Source organism: Rhinoderma darwinii, chromosome 11, assembly GCF_050947455.1.
Source record: "Rhinoderma darwinii isolate aRhiDar2 chromosome 11, aRhiDar2.hap1, whole genome shotgun sequence".
Lineage (NCBI taxonomy): Eukaryota > Metazoa > Chordata > Amphibia > Anura > Rhinodermatidae > Rhinoderma > Rhinoderma darwinii.
In genome coordinates, this window is record NC_134697.1 from 6,193,395 (window position 1) to 6,217,407 (window position 24,013).

Below are 24,013 nucleotides of genomic sequence, written 5' to 3' on the forward strand. Positions count from 1 at the left end.
AATGCCTGCTAGATCATGCCGGAGGCATGATAACTATATCTATATTTTCTTCCAGTATCAAGGCCTCCAGCTCCCCCATTTTGCTTGCTAGACTTCTGGCATTTGTGAACATACACTTTAACTTGCCTGTCAGTTTTTCACTTTTATTATCAGAAATGTGATTTGACATTAATCGGTCCTTTTTATTTACACTGATGTTTTGTAACGAAAGGATCTCCTTATCTTGTTGTCTAGTCCTCTCCCCACATTCTGTTTCTCCCCCCACCAATATAGTCTGACCCCTCTCTAACCTGGCTACCCCTTTTTTTTCTACATTGACCTCCCTCCTCAGCCCTAGTTTAAATACTCCGCCACCCCAGCTAGAATGCTCTCCCCCAGCACAGCTAATGCTAATTTCTAAGTTAATTAGAAAAAAAATGAAAAACCCAGCTTTTCCCCTTACAAACTGCTTTACTATTAAAAAAAACAAAATAAAGTTAAAAAGTTACACATATTTGGTATCGCCGCGTCCGTAACGACCCCGACTATAAAGCTATTACATTATTTAACCCACACAGTGAATGTCGTAAAAAAATTAATAAAAAACTATGGAAAAATTGCTGTTTTCTGTGAATCCTGACTTAAAAAAAATGTGATAAAGGGGAGATTCACACGAACGTTGCGTTTTTGCGCGCGCAAACAACGCAGCGTTTTGCGAGCGCAAAAACCATTTGACAGCTGCGTGTGTCATGCGTGTCTGATGCGCGGCTGCGTGATTTTCGCGCAGCCGGCATCATAGAGATGAGGCTTGTCAACGCCCGTCACTGTCTAAGGTGCTGAAACAGTTTAACTCTTTCAGCACCATGGACAGTGAATCTCTCCCGACGTCGCGGACCGGAAATTTTTTTGCCGGGTTCGGCCAAAACGAGTTTGGCCGAACCCGGTGAAGTTTGCCTCGGTTGTCGGGGTTCGCTCCTCGCAAAGACACTCCGTTTGGATGCTTGGAAACAGAAAAGCACGTGGTGCTTTTCGGTTTTCATTCATCCTTTTCACTGCTGTTGCGCGAATCACGCTCGTCCCTCGGAAGTGCTTCCGTGTGGTGCGCGTGATTTTCACGCACCCATTGACTTCAATGGGTGCGTGATGCGCGAAATACGCAGAGTTATTGAACCTGTCGCGCTTTTTGCGCAGCAGACAAACGCTGCGCAAAAAGCACGGACTGTCTGTACTGCCCCATAGACTTGTATTGGTCCATGCGTGCCGCGTGAAAACCACGCGGCCCGCACGGACCGAATACACGCTCGTGTGAATCCCCCCAAAAAGTCATCAAAAAGTCGCATCTACTCAAAAATGGTACCAATAAAAACTACAAGTCTTCCCGCAAAAAAAAAGCCCTCATACAACCGCATCGGCGAAAAAATAAAAACGTTACGGCTCTTCAAATATGGAGACACAAAAACAAATAATTTTGAAAAAAAAGCGTTTTTCCTGTGTAAAAGTAGTAAAACATACAAAATCTATACAAATTTGGTATCGTTGCAATCGTAACAACCCGCTGAATAAAGTTATTGTGTTATTTATACCACACGGTAAACCGCGTAGATTTAGGACGCAAAAAAGAGTGGCGCAATTTGCTTTTTTTCTATTCCCCCCCAAAAAAAAGTTAAGAAAAGTTAATCAATAAATAATATGTACCTAAAAATGGTGCTATTAAAAAATACAACTTGTCCCGCAAAAAACAAGACCTTATACAGCGGTGTCGACGCAAAAATAAAAACGTTATAGCTCTTGGAATGCGACGATTAAAAAACGTAAAAAATAGCTTGGTCATTAAGGGGTTAAGGAGCCCCCGCTTCCATTTAAAAATAAAAATAGAAATTGTTTGATAGCAAGAATAGTGCCATCCAAAATACCAGAACCCTGATGGAAATCTGATGGACCCCATTATAAATCCATGAGGTCCATCAGGATTTGTTGGGATCTGTTCAAAAACAGATCCGTCATAGCTTTCACAGCTCCATTATGAACAAAAGCCATGACGCTGGTATGAACAGAGCCTTACAAGAACCTGCTGCCCCCTGCATGGCACCCACGGAACTTGGTGTTATTTGGTCCACCTGGACTAGTTGCTCTGAGACTAAGGCCTGATTTACACGAGTGTGTGCGTTTTGCGGACGCAAAAACCTCGGCGTTTTGCGTGCGCAAAATTCACTTAACAGCTGCGTGTGTCATCAGCGTATGATGCGCGGCTGTGAGATTTTCGCGCAGCCGCCATCATTATGACACTCCGTTTGGATGTTTGTAAAGAGAAAAGCACGTGGTGCTTTTCTGTTTACATTCAGAGTTTGACAGCTGTTGCGCGAATCACGCAGTTCGCACGGAAGTGCTTCCGTGCGACCTGCATGGTTTTCACGCAACCATTTACTTCAATGTGTGCGTGATGCGCAAAAAACGCTGAAATATAGAACATGTCGTGAGTTTTACGCAGCGTAAAAATCACGGACTGTCTGCACTGCCCCATAGAGTAATATAGATGCGTATGACACGCGTGAAAAGTAAAGTCACCTTGAAGTACGTTTCCATGGACATGAACCAGCTGCTCATATCACCGGCTTTCTTCCCATGCCCTAAGTAAAGCTGAAGAGATGATCCCAAGCACCAACTTCATTATGAGTTTTTAAAAAAATGGCCGTGAAATCCAAAACCTACAAATGACTTAAATATTTTCCCTATTTTTTACCTCCAAGGACCGCAGGGGTTCGGAGCAGTTGTTGTTCATTATGTCCATGTGAGTGATTTACAATTAGTGTTATTTATCTCTCAAAGTTTCTTTTACGCTGAGCAAGAACTGTGTGTCCCTTGTCCTTGTCAATGAAGAGTCATTAAACCTTAGGAGTAGACTTTCACATTTTTGGCACGGAACCGATAATGTGGTCTCGTCTGACAAATGGATCCACAGAACCCCCCCCCCCCCCCCCCGAGTCTTTAGGTACATTAGGCCACCCCTGTTTACTCCTCGATAAAACCTATTAATATCAGAAATAGTCAATCATATTACACATAAACACCCTAGAACCAAATTATTGATCAGCAGAAATAAAATCCCATGGTGTCAAAGTGAAAATAATTAAATGCAGAACTATCCATCCCCCTTTCCCCTAGGACACAACTAAATTTTCACTTAAACAGCCAATCGATTTTAGGTGTCACATAATCATTCATATGGAGATGAGTGTTTATAAATAGCAGGAGACTGCATGAGGCTATATTCACACGAGGGCGTCCGTAACGGCTGAAATTACGGGGATGTTTCAGCCTGAAAACATCCCTGTAATTTCAGCCGTACCGGCATGTGCAGGCGCTTGAACGCCGCGTCCATTACGGACGTAATTGGCGCTGCTATTCATTGGAGTCAATGAATAACGGCTCCAATTACGGCCAAAGAAGTGACAGGTCACTTCTTTGACGCGGGCGTCTATTTACGTGCCGTCATTTGACAGCGGCGCGTAAATATACGCCTCGTGTGAACAGACAAACGTCTGCCCATTGCTTTCAATGGGCAGATGTTTGTCAGCGCTATTAAGGCGCTATTTTCAGACATAATTCGGGTCAAAAACGCTCGAATTAGTGTGTGTGAACATACCCTAAGGGTTTCGACCTATTTCTTCTCAGTTGGCCCCTGAGACTACAAGGAAAGGTGAGCTTTTTCCACCTGTTCACTTTTTTGTGGTGTTGTGTGGTGATTTTTGCTGCTGTGGTGCTGTATCTGGGGGGGACGTGGCCCAGAGCCAAGGTGGCATAGGCCCCATGCACACGACCGTGCCCGTAATCACGGTCTGTAATTACGGCAAGGCCGGCTGCGGACAGTCGTCTGCATTTACGGGCCGTGCTCCCATTATAAAGTATGGTAGCACGGTCCGTAAAAAGCAAAAGAAAAGACATGTCCTATGTTTTGCGGAAGGCTTGTACGACATAGACACCTTCCCGTAAATATACGGGAAGGTGTCCGTGGACAATAGAAGTGAATGGGTTGGTAATTGCGGACGATTTTACGGTCGTGGGGCCTTAGACTGGCAGCATGGGTGCTGTTGGTCTCCTGGGTTGCTCCCTCTACGGGTGCTGTGTTGCAGTGGCACTGGTTGCCATGTGATACTACACTTGATAGAGTAGGGACCCACTTAAAAGAGGTCGCCGTGAAGTGGCAAGTGACCTCATACAGTTTGATCAAAATGTAAACTAAGAACCTCATGTTCATACCTTTTTTAAAATTTTGCTGAACCGCAATTGATCAAGTATAGCAAGTGGATGTGCGGTCCAGGTTTTCTGCTCTCCCTTGTGCAAATGGAGATAATTTCTTGTGTGCATTTATGGTGCTTGTGCTGATCCGTCCATGTCGCGGCAGACATGAAACTATGGCGCAGATTTACTAAGACTGGCGCCAATATCTGGCATAAATGATAGTAACTCTGTCGGGCCGGGATGGTCCTACCCCTTCTGCTTAGTCCCACAAACTTTTTTTTAAAAGTGGCAAGAGTGTCTTATAAGTAAACAAAAAAGACACCAATTTTTGTGCAAAACAGGCGTGCGGCAAAATGTGCAACTTTTTTTTATGCCATGAAAGTGGTTCAAATCTGTTGATAAATTCCCTTTTTGAGGACAAAAGAACTCTCCAAACAAGTACATGTCAAGATTATTGAACATTACCAGTCAGCGGATGGATACAAAAAAATGTCATATTCTTCTCTTACAAATGTGCCTCTATTACATACTGCCTTAAAGGAGCTCAGGAGTTCTGAATTCAATTATTTAGTGTTAGGGCTCATCTACACATCCGTGACCTTTAATACGGCCGCAAAATACGGATCTGCAAATCTGCAGATGGCTTCCGTGTGCGCTCCGTATTTTTAACGGACTAATGAATCCGCTGAGACTGATCCGCAAAAACGGACAAGAAAAGGACCTGTTCTATAATTAGCAAAACGGACACACGGATCCGCAAAAAAAACGGATGTGTGCATGGCCCCATAGAAATAAATGGGTGCATTAAAAAGACGGACAGCACACTGAAGAATTTCACAGAAGTGTGCATGAGCCCTAATAATTACATTAAAAAAAAAGTGAAAAGGCCGATTAAAATCCACTGTGATTCATTGTAGTTACTCAATAAGACATGGACGAATCCTAGGGCGTCAAGACTTGTAGTCATTGATTTATACCATGGCTTCCTGTAATAAAGCAGATCATTACTATTGATACTATGAATTATTCTTACATCAACATAAAAATACAATATTGAATATGAAATTCTTGTCTCCATCTGCAACCCCCAAACTTGTTTAGCAGAAGGGAGACAAGCAGGATGCCAGAAGTTACTTTGCCAAAGACAGATACCATCTTGAGCCCAAAACGAATCAACGCCATGTGTTTCATGCTCTCTCAATTTTTCAGGGAAATTATATAACTAATGAAACATAAAGTTTCATGTGGAATCAGTACATTCCTGCAGATGGAAGTGTGAACAGCTAGGGGTTTATCCATGGCACTGACCTGATTTGTTACCAAGATCCGTCACTGTGAGTGGTGGTAGCCTGGTTGTACTAAGGACTGTGTGGGAATGTTGATCTTTTGTTGTATTGGTAATATGTATAGGAATAATTCATGAATCTAAGGCCCCATGCACACGACCGTGCCCGTAATCACTGTCCTTGATTACGAGCACTGACGGGCGCGGACAGCCACCCGCATATAAAGTATGGCAGCACGGTGCGTAAAAAGCAAAAAATGGGACATGTCCTATCTTTTGTGGAGCCTCTCTACGGCAGGGACACCTTCCTGTAAATATACGGGAAGGTGTCCGTGGGCAATAGAGGTGAATGGGTCCGTAATTCTGGATGAACTCTACGGTCGTGTGCATGGGGCCTAACACCATACAAAGAATACACTACATGAAATGCTTCCCTGACATTTATACGGTTGCGTCATTTACTGATCTGTACTGTGGTTTTTATTTACAGCCAAATTCTTCTTTTTATTAACAGCTCAACCATGAAAATGAAGCAAATGCGCTCTTCAGCACGATCTTCTTATTAGTCGTAAAATCTCAAAACACTGCACTGACCAAGGATGGCATTTCCATAGACTGTGAAGAAGCTGTTCCTCCTCGGAGCATTGTTCACCTCGCTGCAGCTGATTATTATAAAGATGGAAAAATTGCAGCAATTTCAAGCGCAATAAAAACAACAGGGTGGCCGCTCAATTTTCTATTTCCATGAAAAAACGAAATTTTATTGTAAAAAGAAAAAGAAAAAAAACTGTCACGCTTGTTCATCTAATATCAGCTCCACAAATTGGGGTCTTTATCCCGGACTTTTCACTTTGAAAAAGCTCTCAAGAGTCATAAGGAAATCTGCTCTGGTATAATCTGCATCTCAATAGACAAACTCCTGCCATGACTGATCCTCAAGAATCAAGCCTTCTCCTCCAGGTAAGTGTGAGGCCTTCTCCTCCAGGTACGTGTGAGGCCTTCTCCTCCAGGTAAGTGTGAGGCCTTCTCCTCCAGGTAAGTGTGAGGCCTTCTCCTCCAGGTACGTGTGAGGCCTTCTCCTCCAGGTAAGTGTGAGGCCTTCTCCTCCAGGTAAGTGTGAGGCCTTCTCCTCCAGGTAAGTGTGAGGCCTTCTCCTCCAGGTAAGTGTGAGGCCTTCTCCTCCAGGTAAGTGCGAGGCCTTCTCCTCCAGGTAAGTGTGAGGCCTTCTCCTCCAGGTAAGTGTGAGGCCTTCTCCTCCAGGTACGTGTGAGGCCTTCTCCTCCAGGTAAGTGTGAGGCCTTCTCCTCCAGGTAAGTGTGAGGCCTTCTCCTCCAGGTAAGTGTGAGGCCTTCTCCTCCAGGTACGTGTGAGGCCTTCTCCTCCAGGTAAGTGTGAGGCCTTCTCCTCCAGGTAAGTGCGAGGCCTTCTCCTCCAGGTAAGTGCGAGGCCTTCTCCTCCAGGTAAGTGCGAGGCCTTCTCCTCCAGGTAAGTGTGAGGCCTTCTCCTCCAGGTAAGTGTGAGGGTATGTTCACACGCTTAACAAAAAACAGCTGTAAAATACGGACCGGTTTGAAGGGAAAACAGCCTCTGATTTACAGCCGTTTTTTATGCATCAAGCATTTTTTACGGCTGTTTTTGGAGCTGTTTTTCTATTGACCCAATGAAAAACGGCTCCAGAAGGGGCTTCAAGAGAAGTGACATGTGCTTCTTTTTTACGGGGCGTTGTTTTCAACGCCGTTTTTCCCATTTAAATAAATGGCCAGATGTTTGGAGGCGTTCAGTTCCCGTATTTCAAAAAACTGCTGGACCACGGACCACTGCCTGATTCTTAGTGTCACCACGAGCTCTGATTATTCCATTCTGCTATATAGCAAAGTTAATATCACATATATATGCAGCGTATATGCTTGAACTGCAGGTTCTCCATCAACAGCGATCGCCTCATGTACACCTGTCGTGTGAACCACTCTCTGGGATTGATCCGATAATAAGATCACAGAGCTGCAGAAATGTAAACGTAACTGGTGTAAAAGACCCCATTCCCATTGTTTCCCTATTATCAGATGCCACAACTTGTACAGAGATCTCTTAGAATAATATATATATATAACATTATAAATGAATGCAAAAGTAACTCTATACTGTCATTTATCTGCATTGTTTTATGGCCAGCTTACTATATCTTTTGCCCTAGGATCCGTGCACATGTCATATTATGGATCCTTGTTCTACTATTCTTTACTACAGTGCCTATAGACTCCTATGGCCCCATACTCTACCTCCATGTGCCTCCAGATTTATTAGGAAGCACACAGAAGTTTTTGTAAGAAATAATATTGTGGCATGATGGTTTGCATGCCGTATTACCAAGGTATTTTCCCGTAGAAGCGTTCTATACGTATCTAATATGTATGGGTAACTGAACTGTGCAGATACAGGGTCTGCCTCCTGTTACTCCACAGCTGCAGTTCTTTTGCCCCCTGACATTCCACAGCTTCGGTAGTCCAGTTTCTCCCCATCACTTTGCTCTTGTTATGTCCCCTGTCATTCGGCAGCAATAACCGGCTCTATTTCTCGCCATCACTCTGCGGCCACAATCACTTTGTCTCTGTCACTCGGCAGCCAAATCCAGCATTTTCCATCAATCAACTGCTCCAGTTATCACACCTTCTGTCGTTCTGCAGACTTTGCCTCATCGCACATTTTTGAGCCCACGTTTGTAGTCTTTGTTACTTAGTAAGTTATGTCACTGAGCTCAGGCTATTCCCATTAGACACATTTCAGTGAATGTCAAGTTTCCTCCCTCACTGTCTGTAAATCCCACTTGAATATTTACCCTCCTACCAGAGGATTAATAGAAGAGAAGTCGAGCTGCCCCAGATCTGTATCACCTCTAGTATGTGGAGGCATCTGAGACTTTGCCTTTATGAGACTGAACTCTGAATGACTAAAAATTAGCGGGATTTATAATAAATGCCATTAAAGTAATAAAACACGTTATTTGCAGCAGTCTGTAGGGTGCAGTGACACGCAGCAGATTTTGTTGCAGAAATTTCTATGACTGAAAATCACTTCCATTTATCTGAATGGAACTTGCAGAAATAACCACATTCAGGTAAATGGAACTGCAGAAAATCTGTAACAAAATCCGCCTCGCGTTTGAAGCTACCGTTAGGGCATGGCCCCACGTGGCGGTTTTCCTCCGCAGCTGTCCGCATCAATGCCGCACAGAATCTGCGTTGCAGATTCTGCGGCGGATCTGCCCAAAATGTGCAGTAAATTGATGCGAACTAGCTGCTGCGGACTGCGGTAAAAGTGCTTCCCTTCTCTCTATCAGTGCAGGATAGAGAGAAGGGACAGCACTTTCCCTAGTGAAAGTAAACGAATTTCATACTTACCGGCCGTTGTCTTGGTGACGCGTCCCTCTTTCGGCATCCAGCCCGACCTCCCTGGATGACGCGGCAGTCCATGTGACCGCTGCAGCCTGTGATTGGCTGCAGCCGTCACTTAGACTGAAACGTCATCCTGGGAAGCCGGACTGGAGACAGAAGCAGGGAGTTCTCGGTAAGTATGAACTTCTATTTTTTTGACAGGTTGCTGTATATTGGGATCGGTAGTCACTGTCCAGGGTGCAGAAACAGTTACTGCCGATCGCTTAACTCTTTCAGCACCCTGGACAGTGACTATTTACTGACGTCTCCTAGCAACGCTCCCGTCATTACGGGAGCCCCATTGACTTCCTCAGTCTGGCTGTAGAACTAGAAATACATAGGTCCAGCCAGAATGAAGAAATGTCATGTCAAAAAAGCAAGACGCATCCGCAGCACACATAACATGTGCATGACAGCTGCGGACTTCATTGCGGAATTTAGAATCTCCATTGAAGTCAATGGAGAAATTCCGCAATGAGTCCACAACCAGTCCGCCACTGCTCCGCAACATCCATTGTATGCTGCAGACACCAAATTCCGAACCGCAGCCTATGCTCCGCAGCTGAATTTTCAGCCTCGTCTAAACGAACACTGCTAAAAAGAAGTGGAAGGCAATGGAGAAACGGCTCCGCTGCGGATTAACGCTGCGGAGTGTCCGCAGCGGAATTCAAGAGCAATTCCGCCACGTGGGGCTTTGCCCTTAAGCTATGTTCATATGTTCACACATCGAGGATGCAGATTTTTGAGCCAAAGCCAGAGGTGGTTTTAAAAGGAATGGGAAATATAATGGATGAACTCGTACTTCTCCTTCCTCCTGGATCCACTTCTGGCTTTGGCTCGCAAATCTGCATCAAAATCTGCAACAAATCACGATGTGTGAACATAGCCTTAGGGTGTATTCACATTGTACGGTTTTGCTGTGGTTTTTACCAGATGGCTGAAAACATGGCAAAAACGCTTGTGTTTTTATGGCAATTTTCTGCAGTTTTGCAGTTAGCACAACAACCGCTGCAAATTGCAATAAAAACACATGCATTTTTAAGTGCAGTTTTTGGCTGTGCCATGAAAAAATGAAGCATAACTGCACCGTGTGAATGCACCCTAAGGCTCTGGTCACACATCGCAATTTATCACAGATTTTGATGCAGATTTTTTAGCCAGAGCCTGAAGTAATTTCAAAAGGAAACTTTTACTTCTCCTTCCTCCTGGATTCACTTGTGGCTTTGGCTCAGGGAGCAGTCACAGATTTTGTTTGTTTTTCTGCAACTGAACATCATTTCCATTCATCTGAATGCAGTTGTTTTCAGCCAACTGGTAAAAAACACAGCAAAACCGTACCATGTGAATACACCCTTAGGCCTTATTCACACGAACATGTTGTAACGTCCGTAGCTACGCGCGGGAATTTCACGCGCGTCGCACGGACCTATGTTAATGAATGGGGCCGTTCACACTGTCAGTGAATTTCACGCAGCGTATGTGCACTGCGTAAAACTCACAACATGTCCTATATTTGGCCGTGTTTCGCGCAGCACGCCCCCATTAAAGTCAAAGGGTGCGTGCAAATCACGCTCGGCACGCGGAAGCACTTCCGGGTGATGCGCGATACAGTAGGAAAATAAATGAATGAAAAGAAAACAGAAAAGCACCACGTGGTTTTCTGTTTGTAAACATAAAACCAGAGTGTCATAATGATGCCGGCTGCGCAAAAAACACAGCCACGCACCATATGCTGATGCCACATGGACATTTTGCACGTGCAAAACGCAGCGTTCTTTGCACGCGCAAAACTGACATGTCCGTGTGAATAAGGCCTTAGGCTATGTTCACACATCGTGATTTGTTGCAGATTTGCGAGCTAAAGCCAGAAGTGGATCCAGGAGGAAGGAGACGTATGAGTTCATCCATTATATTTCCCATTTCTTTTAAAACCACTTTTGGCTTTGGCTAAAAAAAATCTGAATCCTCAATGTGTGAACATATGAACGTAGCTTACCGGTAGTTTTAAACGCTGCAGATTTGGTTGCAGAATTTCTGCAATTGCATATCAATTCCATTCATCTGAATGTGGTTATTTCTGCAGCACGTGCATGGATTTCTGCAAGTTCTATTCAGGTGAAAGGAAGTGATTTTCAGTACCAGAAAAATGTTGCAACAAAATCTGCCGCATGTGACTGCACACTTACAAAAAATCTGCAATAAATCGCGATGTGTGAACATAGCCTTACAATTATTCAAATAAATCCTCATCAGACTTCATCCAGCTGTATTTATATATTGAGTTCAATGAAGTTTCCTTTTACTGAAGATTTAAGTTAAAAATCTTGAAAAGACTATAATTAGAGTCCATTATGTTTTGTGCCAAAATGGATCTTCACAGTATATGTTCACCTTATGAGAACCAGAATTTATTTATTAGGGAGTTGCGTAAATTGCAACTTACCAATATGTGCATACATTACATATATAAATACACACACACACACACACACACACAACAACAACTTTCTATACAAATGGGTGCATTCCGATAATACGTTTTGCAGGGCAGTACTAGTGTTGCTGGTAACTATGACTGATCCATAAAACCCGTGTCTGCTGAAAGGTGGTAGGAAAGCTCTGGACAATTTGACATCAGAATACGCTGCCTTGTAAAAGGAATGATCCCAATAATAACTTGATATTAAGAAATTGACAGTTATTCAATGACATAAAGTATTTGTAAGTAGACATAAATCCATCCTAGGACTGAGGGCTTATCCACACTTCCGTATATCAGATCTGTATTCCATTTTTTATTTGAAAAAATGGTGCCCATATATTTAAATGGTTTTAGTCCCATTTGTTTTTTTATTGTGTATGGCAGTTGTTTTAATACTCTGCATGTTCCATCGGATCCATATTGATAATGTTTTCAGCCAATGAAAATCAAATGGTTGCTTTTTAAAATCGCATGTTCCATTTTTGTACATCCATAATTCAGCAACATTATAAAAAAAAGCAAAAAAAAAATTGTTAATGCTTTAACAAAAAAAAAGGAACAAAAACAGATGAGAAAAGGAACAACTCCTATCCAAATACAGAACAGAAATGAATGCAACGTGCGAAACAGAAACGGAACAAATTGTAAAGAAAAAACATCTGTATTTGATCCATATTTTCATATTCAATTGTAAAGAAACCCTAAGTAGATTTTAATTCAAATCACTAAAAAGCAAACAAAAAAGAAAAAAATACAACATAAGGAACAAAACACCTAATATAAGCAAAAGTAAAAAATAATAATGGACCCTATTGAAATAACTTTACATGTGGTCACCGAGCTGGGAAACTCTCTGATTTCTACCTGTAGAATAAATACTTTCCCGTCAGATTGTCTTCTCCCCAGAATTGAAGTCTTTATTATGTAGCTAATGTGGGAAGGCTCGCAATAAATTCAATACAATGTAACAGATGGATTACAGGCTAAGAAAGCAATAAAGCACAACTTGATAGATATTGTGGTCAGGATCTACAGGGACAGCAAACTGTTAAAAAACGATTTTTTGCGCTCGTAAATTTTATGGAAATATGTTCCTTGTGCCGGAAAGTCCAGTAGAAGAATACTTTGTGCGCCAACGCTCGCTGCGAGACTGACAAAAAACATACAGGAATGCTCTAACAAATGAGAAACATGAACAGCCGACTGCAGGAAGATAACATCTCGTCCGACCCGATCATAATAAATAATCATAATAATTCATACGTGAAAATGGAGGTGGATTACATCTAATCTGTGTGTCGCGGCAGCATCATAACCCCTGTCCATGTGGTTACTAGTCCTGGATCCACTGGACGAGCTCTAATCCACCATGACAGTTACATAATGCAGTTTCTATATAATACTGGAGTCGTGGAAAATAATCTATGCTACAAAGAGGAAATTCATATCATATAACCATCTCTAAATCTTTATACACTGCGCCTAATACTTCTGTGTGTTTGGCCTCATGCACACGGCCACATTACAGATCTGTGAGACGACGCTCGTGGCTTGCTATGGTCAGAACTACCCAAAGGCTCTTGTCACACTGCAACAACGTAAAAAAAACAGAACGCAGGGATTATATTATAACATTATTAACCCTTTCCCGTCGTAAACAACTTTCAGATTTTCATTTTCGTTTTTTCCTCCCCACTTTCCAGAAGCCATAACGTCTTTATTTTTCCATCGATATAGTCCTATGAGGGCTTGATTTTTGCAGGACGAGTTGTAGTTTTTCGTAGCACCATTTATTTTGCCGTATAATGTACTAGGAAACGGGAAAATAAATATTTGTGGGGTAGAAAATGAAAAAAAACAGCGATTCCTCCATGGTTTTTTTGCGCGCCGTTTTTATGGAATTCACTGTACAATTAAAACAACACGTTAACTTTATTCTGCGGGTAATACGATTACGGCGATACCAAATATATGTTGTTTTTTCTATATTTTACTACTTTTACAAGTAAAAACCGAAGTGTAAAAAAGAAAATTTATTTTGTGTCGCCAAATTCCGAGAGCCGTAACATTTTTATTTTTTCGTCGATTAAGTGGTATGAGGGCTTATTTTTTGCAGGATAAGCTGTCGTTTTTAATAATATAATTTTGGGGTACATGCGACAGTTTGATCACTTTTTATTTCATTTTTTGTGGGAGATGAGGTGACCAAAAAATAGACATTCTGGCGTTTACAATTTTATTATTTTTTTTTACGGCGTTCACCGTGCGGGTTACATAATGATATATTGTAATAGTTCAGACTTTTATGGACGCGGCGATACCAATTATGTTTATTTATTTAATTTTTTACTATGCTCCAGGGGGAAAATGGTAAAAGGTTTTTTTTTTTTTTTACTTTTAATATATATATATATATATTTTTTTACACAAAAAAAAGACCTCATTTAACTCATTTTTACTTTTTTTATTAGTCCCCCTAGGGGACTTCAACCAGCGATCGTTAGATCACTTGCAAGATATACTGCAATACTAATGTATTGCAGTATATCGTGATTCTGACAGGCCGGAGGCAGGGCTTAGGAGGTGTACAAAGATGGCGGACCTGGGGGTCTTCATTAGGCCCCCCAGGCAGCCATAGCAACCATCGCCCGCCTGTGATTGCGTTGCGGGGGGCGCGATGAGCTGTTAGAGGGGGCCGCCCACCTCTTTCTAACGATTTAAATGCTGCGGTCGGTATTGACCGCAGCATTTAACGAGTTAAACTATCACGCTCCATACTTCCCCTACCCGGCTATGACGTAACTGTATGTCATATGTCGGGAAGGGGTTAACATAGGACTAGAATAATATCTACTTGTAGAGTTTTCTCAGTACCTTAGTAGAGATCAGGAATAAAGTCTACCTATATGAAAAGGTCATGGAAGAAGAACACAGACACCTACACGTGTTAATAAGACACCCTGATACTCTAAACAGGTGGAGATTGAGAAGATCTCAGTTGTTTGGAGGAAATAAAATATAGTCCACTATCTAGGTCCGGGAATTTTACATACAATGCATTTAAAATAAAAATATTTTTTTTTTAAATTAAATCTTCCTACATTAAAAAATTCTGGGAACTATCTAATTAAAGTGGGGCGGCTATGAAATGGAATAAAGCTGCATACTGGATCTCTAGATCTCATTCCTGGACTGTCCTAAGGTGCTCATACACATTAGATGTCCGACGGTGTCCCACTCTCCCTCAACAGCGGATGTCGGGGAGAGAAGGATTTGGTTTACTGGATCTCCACATGCCTGATCCTTGGTTCCCACGTGAGGGGGTAGGGGTATGGCAGTAGTTTATTCCCAACTCCCTATTGAAAAAACATGCAATCTCAGCCTGGTATGTATATGGGGGAGTTGGAAAAAATAGCTGTCCGACAAACAACAGCAATCTGAAGTATATGGTCAGCTTTAGATTTTCTAGCAGCTGTAAGGGCTCGTCCACACGTAGCGGAATTGCTGCATATTTTCCGTGCAGAATTGCGGATGGAAAATACGCAGCAGAATACAGTAGCAGCAAAGTGGGTGAGATTTAACAAACCCCATCCACACGCTGCGGAAACTGGACTGCGTTTTTCAGAGGAGGTTTCACCTTCTCCCAGCATTGTGAAAAACGCAGCAAAATACGCACCATTTTCTGCAGTTAAAATTGCATTTCCTGCGTTTTTGTCCCAGCGGAAAGTCTGCTACTTTCAACGGAATTGCTGCAGAAATTTTCGGCAGCAATTCCGTTACGTGTGGACAAGCCCTAAGAACGGTGCAGAGATATTTGCCTTCAGAAAGCCTGAGGACCTGCTACAATGATCTGGGGCTACACAGCAACATGAAGTTATGCAAATTGTACTAACATTGCTGAGAAATTGTGGCCAACATGTGTCGTCATGGGAAGAAAAGTCACAGCCGGAATTTTTGTGATAGTCTCGAGGTCGCTTGGAACTTTATTTTCCATATGGAATAATTGAAATTGTTTGGCAATTGTGATTTCACATTGATCTTTATGTCGCCGTGTAGCTCTAGCAGTTTAGTTAGGGTAACAAAAAATATTTTTTTTAATAAAAAATACTTATTCATTAATATTATAATTTGTAATTAACCTCTTAACAAGTGTCCATATACAGTATGTTTTCAATCTACTGAACTGAGATCATCAGGTGGTCTGAGATCTACAATTACTGGGGAGGTTTACTAAGCAAAATGCATTTGAATTTGAGTTCTGTCACATGTTGTCATTTTTTAGCATAAAACACCAGCCAGGGTGTTGTGCCAAATATATTATGCCACCATTCAATTTGTCTAAATATGCATTATCCTTGCCGACTCCTAAATTCTTGCATCCTACAACACTATCCATACAGCTCCCTCATTTTGTAATTACTTGTAAAAATGTGTAAAAAAATTGTACAAATTTTATACGTAGAAAAAGAATCCTGACATAAGGGAAATCCTGCAGCGGCCACTTGTAAAATAGCATGCAGCCCATACAGAAAGATTTACATTGTTGGGGTGTATTCAAACATTGTGTTCATATGAAAGTGCTACATGTAACCTAGACCTTGTGAGATAAACCCAAAAGTTAGAGGGATCTTCCCTATTAGAGACACTGGTATTATGCTGCCAGCGAAGAGAAATCAGCTGGCGCCAGGAGGGTTTATATTAGATCAGATGTTACATAGGAAAAAAAAACCCTGCTGGAAATTCCCACTTAAGATATGAGGCTAAGACTAGAGAATGAAGTGGAAATCTCTTGGAAGATGCTATATGGATTGTGGTGACATTGCAGTCATTGTGGAGGCGAGGTTTATGAACACGGAGGATATAACCTATAAATCGTTGTCCCTATATCACTATAGAGTCCACTGCAAATAACTAATATTCACTCAAAGCTAACCAAAGATTAAGACTCCAGCAGTCAAGACGATTACGTAGAACACTAGAGATCTCCTTGTTGTAGCACGTTATAATGGACCGACTGTATTTAAAGTGTAGCTAAACGTTTATGACATGTCAGAAGTTTGTCAGTGACATGTCAGAAGTTTGGATTGGTGGGGGTCCGAGCACTGAGACCCCCACCAATCGCTAGAACGAAGTAGCTGCAGCTCTCGTGTGAGCGCTCAGCCGCTTCGTGTCTGTTTGGCTTTTTCCGGAAATGTATCATGTACGGACTCAATAGAAAGTCTATGAGCCCGCACTCCGATACATCGGCTTTCCGGAAAAAGCCAAACAGACACGAAGCGGCTGAGCGCTCATATGAGCCCTTCAGCTGCTTCGTTCTAGCGATTGGTGGGGATCTCAGTGCTCGGACCCCCACCAATCCAATCTTCTGACATGTCATAAGTTTGTCAAACGTTTAGCTGCACTTTAAGAACCCTATATGGTGGTAATGGATTTCAATGGGACCATTCACACCACTGCTTACAGTTCTTTAGTGCTTCTAAAACACACGTGATAAAAGTAGGCTATTTTGGTAATCGCAGCCAACTATCATTTAAAAAGCGTGCATGACCGATGGCACACGTTTGTCTGCCGTATGTGTGATTGTCCGGTCCGGACTTTTGATGGATACATTTTACCTGCACTGATACATTGAAAGAAACTATCTTCACAGGAAAGAGATTTATACTGCCTTGTGTACACTGGATACAATTCCCTACAACATCCTCCGCTGTGGAAGTAGTACGTCTATATTGGTTTGGATGTAAACATTAACATTAGTGTTATTATTAGGCTGGCCATACACATAAAGATTTATACAATAATTAAGCTTTATTTGACACTACTAGGGAATTTATCATCCGAAAATTACATGTTATTTAAATCAGGTTTTATTATAAAAATATATTTTTTTCTATTTTGGTGGCGTTTTTTATGACCTGAATGATTTTAGTTTTCACACTGTCCACTAGAGCAGTCACAATAAGCTGACGTTTTCTGTATTCACTTGTCAGCTTTACTGTAAAGACTAGGAGAGAATAAGCAGAGTCATCTCATTATCATTAGAGGGTGGGTGAGCTAATGACTGCTCTATTGTACTGCAGGAGATCTAGATAAGGCAGGATAACAATATTATATATAGATAAGGCTCTGTATGTGGCTCCCCGGTCACTCCTTGGCCTCTGGGGGAGAGGCTGTACTCTATCACTCAGTCCTGGAGATTGTAATAATTATCTGTTTATTGACTCACATTTACTGCAGCTGCCATAAAGCACACACATCCTGCTGCAATGTTTTACAGGCAATACAGGAAGGAAGTGTCTCCAATATGGCCACCCCAGGGAAGGTTTTATCAACAAAAAACAATAGCTACAACATAAAAAAAGAACAGACACGTTTTGTATCTTCTACAGACATATCTGATTAATGAATCTAAAATGACATACATAAAACATTCGCTTTACACCGTGTGATCGCGTCTTCACATTATAGGCGACATGTATAACACTTGGTGGTTTGTGTTAATCTATTTACATTGCTATTCTTTTCTTTGCTGGTGCTTAACATATGTAGAAGGCATAGAGGTGTCGGCTGATCTCCTGCCATTGGTGTAACCTCTGCGGAATGGAACAAAGGTTTGTCTGCCATTCTGGATTTGCAGACCTGCAGCAAGCCAATCCTACAGGGAAGATTTTCAGATTATCAGGAGAGGGGAGAAGGAATGTCACTTCCCCTCATTCTCTGTGGGAACATTTATCAAGGAGACAGCTGCAGCCAGTGTACCCGGGGCCTGGACTCTATCACTGGAACTTGATGTTTTGTTGTATTCCCCATGGGAGGCTCAGGCTTCCTTTTTTGATACTCAGTCACAGGGCAATAACTTCATTAGACACAAGCATTTTAATTGCACGGCAGCCAGATAACTGGTCTGGTAAGATCTTTCCGCAGACCAGATATACAGGGCAGGCTGATGGCTCATGCAGACAAGTTCATAAATCATAAGATTGCAATGTAGTCATGTTAAATATAACATCAGATCACTTATGCTGTTGGGGTTACAAAAATTTGCAGGCACCCTTTCTCTGCTAATAAGCGAGCGCTTTGAAATCTAACCCTGCGACTCTCACAAGAGTTATCCCCACGCGGTACATGATCTAGTCAGACAACTAATTGGAAAAGCTGAAAGAACAGACTGATAGGTTAATTGGCTTCCTATGTAATTGACCCCAATGAGCGTGTGTCTGAGATAGCAAAAATTAGTGACCATCTCTGTACAGCGCTGCGGAATATGTCGGCACTATATATGCAAGTGATATGTCTGTTTACATGCCTTGTCTGCTGCCACTTCCATGAATAATCTGCCTCTAAATCCCACAATCCAACATTTATTACTATATATTGAAATGAAAATCACACAATTCCGAGAAATAAATTAAAGGCAAACTCACAATATAGGTCATGTTATTTTAATGACAATGTATGATATAAGTAAAATGTCTAGATGTTAGCTGTGAATGTAAATGAGATCTGGTTTTCCATTCACACGTAACTTTTATGGAAGGCGCATTTCTTTTAGCATTTCCTCTGTTATTTCAGAACAGTGTTTCCTACAGTGTTGGAAGTTGTACACAAAGTGCAGTTTTTTTAATGCTTTTTTTTGTTTATACCAAAACAAGAAGTTAAATAGAAGAAAAGTATAAAGCAAAGACTTAGACTAGGTTCACACTGTGCGTTTTTAACACGCTTTTTTTTTGTTTTTCGTTCTGGCTCTGCCTGATATCTATTTTTCTAGCATCAACATTATCAGAATCAAGGCTTTGGGTACATTTCCCAGCACTTTTTCTTTATATTAAAATACCTCAATTATACCAGTCTGTGTTCACATCTGCGTTCCATTGTTCTGCTCCATCATAGAAACAGAATATTGAGAATATCGTAAATGCCGCTATTCCTTGGTATGACCGAAACCAACGGCGCCCGACGGTTTGGACAAAATAGCACAGTATGCGCAGATTCCTCCGATGCAGATGTGAATAGGGCCTAACAAACAAACAATTGCCCTGAGCTTTGGCTATCTTATGTCTATATACTTATATATTTCACACACACACACACACACACACACACACACACACACACACACACACACACACACACACACACATATATCCATCTATCTATTTATCTCATATTTATCTGTCTCATATCTATCTCATATTTACTGTATCATTACACGCACACACACAGTTTAAATATTACAAAAAGATCAATTCTGACATTCTGGAGGGCAACCTTTTTGTAAAAAATAATATAAACCCTTTTGCCACCTAAATTCGTAGCATAGCCCAAATCCTAAGGTTGGGTTCCCACAGTGCAGATTTGCTGGAGATTTTGCATGCGTTTTTTTTTTAGCCAAAACCAGGAACGGAACCTAAACAGAAGAAATATATAAAGAAAGGCCAGGTCTGATCTCCTGGATCCAATTCTGGTTTTGGCTAAAAAAAAAACAACACATGCAAAATCTGCAGCAAATCTGCACAGTGGGAAACCAACCTAAAATGATATGTTATATCTAAAATGAGAATAAGACTTTGGTAAATTTATATTCGAGCTGCATTTTGTGAATTAAAATAAAAAGAGTATAAAAGTGGAAAATATGTAAGTCTTATTGGAAAAAAAAAGGTTACAACAAGAAAGCGCGGTTACAGAAATGCATAAAAAACACTAGGAAGCCTCATCACAACATAAAAAAATCCCCAAAATCTCTAAACTGGGTCTTGTCATTAAGGTCCAAAACACCCCGGTCAATAAGGGGTCAGTTCATTATATATTGTCATTTGGAATGAGTTCCTCCTGTGGGAAGCAGAACAGTCGCTCTCTCTCTCTCTCTCTCTCTCTCTCTCTCTCTCTCTCTCTCTCTCTCTCTCTCTCTCTCTCTCTCTCCGTTATTCCCACAGTTATCAGTTTTGACATTTATTTTGCCTTTTCCTTTTTTTACGCTTCTATCCAGGCAGATAAGTCGTTCACTGTATGAAGTTATTCTAAACTGTAACATTGTCGTTTTCCTGATTATGGGCTAAGCTCTCTTCCTAGCAGGGAGTAGATTATTGCTCCTGTTCGGAATTCTTGGGAAACAATAAATCGTGCTTTCTCCAGGGTTCCAAACACCACATGAAGTGCTGTATATAAAAGAAGGATTTGCACTCCAGTGTAAATATAATCCAGAGCTTGTGAGATGTCACAAGCGGATAATACGGTAACACGGCCGCGCCGAGAGTGATTTTACCGTAAAACAACTCGCATCTTTTATTGGATAAAGCCGTCACAGCGGCCTCACATAGGGGGGTTAACTAAAATCACAGAGAAAGCACTTCCCTACTTGTGACTGGATACACTGGACGCAGAGCACCTGCACTTCCACATGCAACCAAATGTAGCGTAACCTTTTGGGGAAAGCGCTGACACGCTCAGCAAAGGGAATGTGAGCCAGAATCACGCGGAATGACCGTCACTGCCCCGTCTAATAAGCAGCCACAATGTTCTATAAATGCTCATTGGAGAGCGTGATGTGTATTTAAGATCCGTTACACCACATTGCTTAGAGAAACTGAAAATACCATGGAAAAAAAGCAAGCAGTGTTATGTCTACCGAAGAAACCAGACGTGTGCAAAAGCTAGGCCTATGAATTAGTGATAGAAGCCATCGGTCAGATCACTACAATAGTATGTGTCTCCGTCATTACATGGTAGTCAACAACCAGATATAAAGCTGGAAATACCAAATAGCAATTTTGGAAAATTAGCCAGTCTTACGTAATTAAAGTGTATTAGGTTTAAATTAAAAAATTCTGCAGCTTTCTAATATACGTTGGGTTTCAATTTCTCGCCATTTCAAGACCTCTGTTTGCTGCAAGTAAATAGTAGCATTCATTTTTTTTTTTTTTTTAGGTTCCGAGGATGAAAAATCTATCCTTACTTTTAACAGCTGAAGGTCTGTTGCAATGTATTGGTTTATGTAAGCACTATCAGCACTACTGTGGTGTTTAGCTCGTAGAAGATTGTTTACGCTTATACATTGTAGCAAACCTTCAACTGTGAGATGTATCAGATAAGGACTGGTTTTATGCCTCTGGATGTCATGCCGAGATCTTGAAAATGTTAAGAATTTGAAACAAAGTTTATTAGAAAGTTGCTGAAATTTTCTTTATACAACACTTTAGCTTTTTTTAACAGAATACCAGAAATATAAAGTCATTTACAAAAAAGGATACATTTTAACCCAAATACTAGCGAACCTCTTCAAGAAAATATCAATGATTGACATGAAGCTCCTGCTTGCTTTTCAAAAAGATTTTTATATAATATAATACATTATGTTACTCTAGTGGCTGCAGAACCTATTTTAAAAGAAGGGTAAAGCTTCTTTTCATTTACAGTCACTAGCGACGGATCTGAATCTCCAGGGGAAACACATAATGAGCCATAGAGGAGGTGGATGGGGATTCAGGAGGAAAGATCAGCCAGTGAGGAGGAGAAAGGTGACTGGAAAAGGTGTGCACTTCATGGACAAAGTTAGTGGAGAGGGGGGTAACCAGATCTAACAGAGCAGTACACCCCCACTTCTGTGTAACCTGACAATCATAGTTATTATTTTCATAAGCACAAATTTAATTAAATATTTCTTTTTTTCAGACAATAAAGGTTCCTATGAACATACAGATGGTGAAATAGCAGCAAGAATAATTACTAAAGACTGGATTTCAGAAGAATCTTTTGTTGTAACATCTAGAGTTATTAGATACAAATATCAGATGTCTTTTAACTTGACAACCGCCAAGAAAATTATGTCCATCACTTTATCAGGACCCAGTGACACTGGTGCATGTCTATGGAGAGATACCTTAAACCTTGGTATCTGGTAAAGTACTGAAGATGCTAATAACCTGCTTAGAGAAGTTAATTTGAGCTATTACAGATGTATTCTACATATAAAATGAAGTCACTATGTACATACATAACATTACTTATCCTGTACTGATCCTGAGTTATATCCTGTATTATACTCCAGAGCTGCACTCACTATTCTGCTGGTGGAGTCACTGTGTACATACATTACATTACTTATCCTGTACTGATCCTGAGTTACATCCTGTATTATACTCCAGAGCTGCACTCACTATTCTGCTGGTGGAGTCACTGTGTACATACATTACATTACTTATCCTGTACTGATCCTGAGTTACATCCTGTATTATACTCCAGAGCTGCACTCACTATTCTGCTGGTGGAGTCACTGTGTACATACATTACATTACTTATCCTGTACTGATCCTGAGTTACATCCTGTATTATACTCCAGAGCTGCACTCACTATTCTGCTGGTGGAGTCACTGTGTACATACATTACATTACTTATCCTGTACTGATCCTCAGTTATATCCTGTATTATACTCCAGAGCTGTACTCACTATTCTGCTGGTGGAGTCACTGTGTACATACATTACATTACTTATCCTGTACTGATCCTGAGTTACATCCTGTATCATACCCCAGAGCTGCACTCACTATTCTGCTGGTGTACATACATTACATTACTTATCCTGTACTGATCCTGAGTTACAGCCTTTATTATACTCCAGAGCTGCACTCACTATTCTGCTGGTGGAGTCACTGTGTACACACATTACATTACTTTTCCTGTACTGATCCTATGTTACATCCTGTATTATACCCCAGAGCTGCACTCACTATTCTGCTGGTGGAGTCACTGTGTACACACATTACATTACTTATCCTGTATTATACTCCAGATCTGCATTCACTATTCTGCTGGTGTACGTACATTACTTATCCTGTACTGATCCTGAGTTACACCCTGTATTATACTCCAGAGCTGCACTCACTATTCTGCTGGTGGAGTCACTGTGTACATACATTACATTACTTATCCTGCACTGATCCTGAGTAATATTCTGTATTATATTCCAGAGCTGCTCTCACTATTCTGCTTGTGGTGTCACTGTGTACATATATTACTTATCCTGTACTGATCCTGAGTTACATCCTGTATTATACTCCAGAGCTGCACTCACTATTCTGCTGGTGGAGTCACTGTGTACATATATTACATTACTTATCCTGTACGGATCCTGAGTTACATCCTGTATTATACTCCAGAGCTGCACTCACTATTCTGCTTGTGGAGTCACTGTGTACATACATTACATTACTTATCCTGTACTGATCCTGAGTTACATCCTGTATTAGGGCATGACCACACGTGGCGGATTTCCTCCGCAACTGTCCGCATCAATGCCGCACAGAATCTGCGTTGCAGATTCTGCTGCGGATCTGCACAAAATGTGCAGTAAATTGATGCGGACTAGCTGCTGCGGACTGTGGGAAAAGTGCTTCCCTTCTCCCTATCAGTGCAGGATAGAGAGAAGGGACAGCACTTTCCCTAGTGAAAGTAAACGAATTTCATACTTACCGGCCGTTGTCTTGGTGACGCGTCCCTCCTTCGGCATCCAGCCCGATCTCCCTGGATGACGCGGCAGTCCATGTGACCGCTGCAGCCTGTTATTAGCCTGTGATTGGCTGCAGCCGTCACTTAGACTGAAA

The 24,013-nt window shown here is 41.4% G+C and overlaps 1 protein-coding gene and 1 long non-coding RNA gene across 3 annotated transcripts in view; one reads left to right on the forward strand and one right to left on the reverse strand.

The window, feature by feature from the left end:
- The window catches only part of LOC142663956 (uncharacterized), a 197,147-nt gene extending 174,660 nt beyond the window's left edge, over nt 1–22,487 (forward strand). The window contains exons 3-5 of one of the 2 annotated variants that reach the window (XR_012851168.1): nt 6,018–6,463; nt 21,829–21,943; nt 22,085–22,487. This is a non-coding gene — a long non-coding RNA (uncharacterized LOC142663956). The remainder of the gene's footprint in view (nt 1–6,017; nt 6,464–21,828; nt 21,944–22,084) is intronic. The other variant, XR_012851169.1, reaches the window with a different exon arrangement.
- Nucleotides 1–24,013, reverse strand: part of RBM20 (RNA binding motif protein 20) — a 242,329-nt gene that overhangs the window by 147,692 nt on the left and 70,624 nt on the right. The gene's annotated exons all lie outside the window — the stretch shown is intronic.